This window comes from Notothenia coriiceps, unplaced genomic scaffold, assembly GCF_000735185.1.
Source record: "Notothenia coriiceps isolate Sejong01 unplaced genomic scaffold, NC01 NC01_scaffold00019353, whole genome shotgun sequence".
Taxonomy (NCBI): Eukaryota; Metazoa; Chordata; class Actinopteri; order Perciformes; family Nototheniidae; genus Notothenia; species Notothenia coriiceps.
Window position 1 is genome coordinate 299,310 of NW_011352054.1, and position 6,896 is coordinate 306,205.

The window sequence follows — 6,896 nt, forward strand, 5'->3', positions numbered from 1 at the left end:
TATTCTTGTGGTACTACTGCCTTATTAGGCCCATATTGAGCAGAGCATATTAAGACCTAAACTCATGTACAACAACTTCCTTACTTGCAGCAAATAAGCACTAATTAGAGCAGGGGTCGGCAACCCGCGGCCCACGGGCCGCATGCGGCCCTTTAAGCCCTCTGCTCTGGCTCCCTTGAGCTTAGACAAAAATAAGAAGGAAATAAAATAAAAGTATTTGTAGGACTATTTATATTTTGCTGCACGGTTGAAAATGTTTCGTATCTTGTATTTTGAGGTGATACTGTGACACATAAATAAAAAACAAAACGTTTTTTTAATTAGGTCAACTAAAATATGAGTCACATCCTGCTACGGTCCCGCGCGAGCGCCTTTTCTTGGAGGCGAATAACCTGACCCCCGGCTCGATGAGCGAACTATGGATAAATCAAAGAAAAGTACCGGAGGAACACAGGATTTAATTCTGTGTGGACAGAGTTATATGCTTTCACAGCAAACGATGCTGGTTTACCGGTATGTTTGATATGTAGAGAGAAGTTGTCAACGGTGCTGCAGCCTTTACGTATCGAGGAACAACAAGGGAGAGGAAGACAGCTGACAGCACCGTTGACAACTTCTCTCTACATATCAAACATACCGGTAAACCAGCANCTGCATATAATTTATAATAACGTTACGTGTCCAATTCTTTACAATTATCCTAGGAACATAATACAACTATTGTGTGTTCTTAGTCCACTATGTTACACCTGTGTTATTTATATATTGTTTGTTGTGTCAATAAATTATTATTAATGCCAGTGTTTTGATTTTATACTCAGTGTATGGACGTATTGTCCAGGGCGCGCTCCGGTAATAAGTAACCTCGCTGAGCTGCGGCCCCCTGGGCCTAGATGCCTTTCTCGCGTGCTTCGTTAGGTCGTATTTAGTTTTTTTATTTTGTCGTTTTGTGCGCTTGTGATACCTATTTCAGTTTTCGTGTTTTCATTGTCTCTTTTTGTCGTCCTAAATAAGACACACCTATTTGTCGCTTTTTTTCTAATATACGAAAGTTGTCTTTTGCTAAGACCTAATTGGCTAGGTAACATTGAACTATCTATCGCTCTCGTTCAACAGTTGGCCACGACTGTCTATATATTGCAATGAGCTCCTTTGTTGTTCCTCTCCTTCGTCGACTGTTTAGTATAGTTCAGTATTAAGGTTACCTGCACTTTCTATTTAAATAAGTCTTTGTGTGAAAAACTATATATAAGGTACCTTACGAAAATTGCCGGCTCTGAGTCGGTGTGTACCCTTATATAATTACGGAAACTGTTATTTTGATGTTATTGTTTTATTTAGAGTACCTTCGGCTATCGCGTGTTCTTTTATCATTTCATTTCTTTTTATTTTTTTTGTCTTTTGTCGTGTCTGGTAGTAAAACTCAGGCTGGGTCCATTTTGATTTTGTACCTTACCTGTTTGTGATGGACGTGACAGAGTCGTGACAGGTGACTCAACGTGTTTTGTAATATAGAAGTCACAGTAGGACTTTAACTTACGCGTCATGTTCTACATCACAACCTCCTGGCCCTTTTAGACATTCTTCTTTCTATGACTGTGACCTTCGCGGATAAAAAATGGTGGCCATACACATTAAAAAAGTTTTTAGATCCGTGAGCTTCTTGACCAAAGGTTATAGACATTTTGGCTCGTGGATTGAGACTTGAGTTGGAGCTCAAAATTCCCGATAGTGGGCGTGATAATACAAAATAATAAAGTTTCGACTCTCTGGTAAAATGGTATTATAATAAATAAAAGGAAGTGTTACAGCGTCTATCGTGGTGATGGTGGTTCAACGTTGGTGTGTGGGGTGGTGACACGTAAGGGGAATATAAAATTTCATGTCTTGGTGTTTGTGTGTGTGTGTGTGTTGTTATCGGTTACACATGTACGCCTAGTTTATATATAATACAATACTTTTATTTTATTTCCTTCTTATTTTTGTCTAAGCTCAAGGGAGCCAGAGCAGAGGGCTTAAAGGGCCGCATGCGGCCCGTGGGCCGCGGGTTGCCAACCCCTGGGTTAGTGGTTGGATTAAGTGTGATCACTGTGCATTATTTTGGAATAATCCACCAGAGAAATCCCCCTCAGATTTAATTCTGCAACAACAGAAATCCCTCTGAGTTTGTGGCACTTACTCACTGCATTGTGGAACAGGAAGAAATTAAAGGATTTATGCTGCAGGACTCTTGATCATAGTTTATTTCTTATTGTCATTATTATGTGTATTGGTATAGGGAGAATCTGACTTAGTGTCAGAGCAGTTCATGGTTTCAAGGTTCCTTACACACTGTAAAATGATTTCACACACATGTGGTACAGATTTTGTATTAAGGAAAATATTTTGGTTGTGTAAGATTTCTGGTATCTGAAGAGGAAAGAGATTAGTCAGTGTATCCTTAGCTATAATTCCTGTTGACAGTCTTTTTAATAAGGGAGCATGGCTACCTTAAAACAATTAATTCACCCTAATATTATAAGATTTGTACCTAAATATTACGTTTCTTCCTTCTCGCCTCAGTCTTGTTCCTTGTCTGTGACGCTTGTTGATGAATATCTTATCCTCATGTTTGGTTTTTCCAAACTTTGAGAGCTTGACTCCAGACTTATGCAATAATTGAAATTGTGTTTGATATCATAACAACACAAGCTTTTTCAGGGAGCTTGTTTATAATTTGGATTTTATATAGTGTTACTTCATTTCCCAAGTACAGTTCATTTACAATGAAGAAAACACATTTCATGAATATATCCTTTTATATGCAAACAACAATACCTCATATTTTCGAGGATCTTCACTACTGGATGATTAAAAACTATGAATATTGTTACCTGACAGAGAAGTGTAAATATATAATCATTTTAAGATAGATAGATAGAATCGGAGGGATGAAACCCTCTTTAATGGTCACACATGCAGAGCACACAGCACACACAGTGACATTTGTTCTCTGCATTTAACCCATCCTTGTACCAGGAGTCTAGTACTAGGTTGTATTAGATCAGTCATGTAGTATTTTTGCCCAGGCAGCATTTTAACTAAGTCTCCTTTCAGGATTTCCTCCTCTTCGCCAGTTATTTCCTGTTTTCCCCGCTCTTCTCTCAGCAGTTCTTAGTTGTGTTTTTAGATGCTTTTCCTACCCAACAGAGGGCGCTCTCGCCATGTGTTTTAAAGTCAGGAGCAGGAATGCGAGTCAGTGGCACAGTGATGTCATTCAGCAGCAAGGCTGGGCTGCACTTGAGGGAGGCACCCAGAGGTGACGGCACTGAGGGATGGGTGATTCCTCACACGTGTCCCCCTCCCTGATTTGAGGTTTCACAGATGTACCTCATCTCTAAAAAACGTGACCTTTCATACGTCAACTCTTATTAATGTAGAGCTACATTGGGGCGGTGCATTAAGTCAGCAACTTTGTCTCGTCTCCAGTGTAGCCGGGTTCGTTCTGTTAGCAAATGTGATGTGTCACCCTGGTAAATTTCCATATGTGGTTCAGCTGCTGACGGTGTGTGTATGTGTGTGAGAGAAAAAGTGCTGACTCTCTTCAACATACAGGCTTTTTTTAATGTTGGCTTTAAGAGAGAGAGAGAGAGAAGGAGCATCTGCCAGAGTCCCACAGCAGTCCGCACACACTTCCTGTCTACCACCCTGCCTCACACACACACACACACACACACACACACACACACACACACACACACACACACACTGACAGAGGTTTTAGTTACACTAGCACAAGAGCAGCAGAGGTTTAGAAATCCATATCATGTCAGGTCCCTCCCTTCTCCTCTCGTGTGTTTTCCTTTAATCCTCTTTTCTTCATTTATCTGTGCTGGTTCTTCTCTTTGTTCACTCTCTGCCTCTTTTTGTCTTCACCTTTCTATTTTTGTCTATCCTCTGTTTTTCCTTCTTTTGTCTGCATTTCAGAGACTCTGTGATTCCTTTTGCCTCCATATTAATATATTTTGCCGAGTTCTGCCTTTGTTCTCCTTCCCTTTATCACTCTGTCAGCCTCTCTGTCTCACCCCCTCTTCCTCTCTTCACACTATCGCCTTCTCATCAGTCACTTCAAAAGCTGCCGTTTGAAATGGGACTAAGACAGGAAGCAGCGTTTGGAGGAAGAGAGATGGGAAGTACAAGGGCCAGAGTTTTTCAGGGAAAGTGAAACCCTGACAATAGGAAACAACAGCTATTTCAAAAGCATTTAGACTCTGCTATACATTCGAAAAACACACAGGCTTTTATCAACAGAGAAGGACTCAAACTGTAATTTTTGTGAGGAAGTAACATTCCTCACGCAAGTAGAAAGTTCTGTTTAAAGTATGCATGCGTTACCATGTTAAATTTATGTTTGATTTACCAGTTTTTACATCTGGGGCTGCTGCAGAACTTCATCTCAGCATCTTGTTTCTTTTAAGTTTGTTTTTCAATCGTGGTTGAGAAGGATGTTGTTAATCTGTGAGCAGCGAAAGGGTTGAATAAAGATGATGCTGCTCACACTTGTGGTCAAAGAGCTGACATTGGATTCTGCAACGTAACTGTGAATTAACTTAATTTCATTCACTTGTCAAGTAGCTATAAAGACACTGTATATATATAATATGCCTTATATATATAATAAATATATATTTTAAAATAACACTACACTACAGTCTGTGATTTGCCTGCAGTCCAACTGTCAACATTAATTATAATAAAAACTTAAATCACTAGCAGATTCGTTTAGATCTGAGCAGCACTACACCAGAAGTGTGAGAAAGGGATCTAATGACCATTAACGTCACTTTCAGTCTGCAGACATGAATTCCTGTTAGTGCGCTTCAGTAACCCCTAATTGCTCCAGTGTAGCTTTTTATTTGTTGACACTGGAGGACACACACTCTGAGTTTAATACAGGGGTAAATGTGAAGCAAGGTCTAGCAAGAAGATAAGTATGACATTATTACTTCCAAAGGAAAGGATTTTGGCAGCTGTTGCTCAAATATTAAAATAATATAAAAATGAAAACCCTTTAGAGAAATAAAGATGAATGATCAGATATAGCAAAATAGAATAGGGAAGTAATACAGCATTTGATATTGACAATATTTCATTCAATTTGTTGTATAACATACTAGGTATTCATTATGACTGGTCTTTTCGATCTGTTTTTGGTCTGAAAAACAAACACTGTTTGACATCAGTCCTTCACTTATTAAGAGTTTTCAATCTGTCAACTTAAGACTGCTCCTTACACCAGTAACATAAAACATTTCAATAGTCCCGTACTCCCGTTTCTTAAAAGTTATATTTTCTAAAAAAAGGCATCATTTTTTATTTTTTTTATTTCCAAGGAAACTTGGTATAAGTCATTCATGTATTTCTCTCACCATGTCTGATGATGTCATCCCTGCAGGGCTTCCTGATTGGTGCACGACCAGAAAATGCGTGCCAGCCCATCGAGCCTCCGCCCAGGGACAACCTGACGGGGGCCTTCATCGTCCTCATCAAACGCTTCGACTGCAACTTCGACATCAAGGTACAGGGTTACACTGGTGGTGTGTTATAGACAGAAGTCCTTCCTGACCAGGCCACACCCTTAACCAACTTCATCCATCGCTAGTTTGATCCAAACACAACTATATCAACTTTATTTCAAAACATAACATAACTTGTTTTGTTCAGACAGGGAATTATGGCCCCTCTATTCACTTACAGGCTTCCCGTGCTTTTTTGGTCATTTTGGTGCCTAGCAAACATAGACAGCATCACTTATTTCAGCAGATTTTAATCATAAGGTCAAGCATCCAAAACAGTGTGTGAGGTAGAGTACATTTATGTGTGTTGCCTCACACTGCAATTATATCAGATCAAGTCCGGTTGCAACAGGAAAACAGGAAGTGGCCATTTCCCTAAACACATTTCCTGCAAGAGCATGTATCCCACTCCACTGCCTTGTCTAGTTTTGCGTGTGATGCAGGACTTGTGGAGCTGGAATGTTGTGTTTGCCTTATAAGCAGTGAAGAGGTTGAAAGATGGAACGAGAGACCGATCTGTTGAGGCACAAGGCAGTGTTCAGGGTGGTGAAGGAAGGATAAGTTTTGAGTATTGATATTTTTCGCTTAGTTCCGCAGTATAGACAAAAACAACGCACGTGCCTTGTTTGCTACCGTTGACAGACTAACAAACCCCCCAGTGTCAGTAGCCTCTGAATTTCTATCCACCGAGGGCCTGCAATGAATTTGCCTCCTTCTTCACTGACAAAATTCAGAAAATCAGACAAGCAGTCAGTGACTCTGTATCAGGTACAGCAAATGTGTTGTCCCTATGTCCACCTAATATCAATTCAGACATCATGACACAAAACTTCTGAAATCCTCCTCCTGCTGCCTTGATATGGGACAGGATTTTTCTAAAATGTTTTTCATTGCATGGCCACAGATCTACTTCATATAGTAAACAAGTCTCTTCACTCAGGTGTTTTTCCACAGGCCCTGAAAACTGCAGTCATTAAACCGCTCTTAAAAAAAGAATAATCTAGATGCTTCAGTAATGAACAATTAGAGGCCCATATCAAACCTCCAATTTTATTAGTTTTTCAACATGTGTTCCAGTCAGGCTTTCGACCAAACCACAGCACTGAGACTGCTCTTGTAAAGGTCTTCAAGGACATCGACTTAAACATAGAAAGTGGCAGAACTTCAGTGTTAGTATTATTAGATCTCAGTGTTGCGTTTGACACTGTGGACGACAATATATTACTAGACCGACTAGAAAACTGGGTGGGACTTTCGGCAACAGTTCTAAATTGGTTTGAATCCTACTTAAAGTACAGAAACAACTTTGTTTCTATAGGTAAATACACATCTGAGTTGACA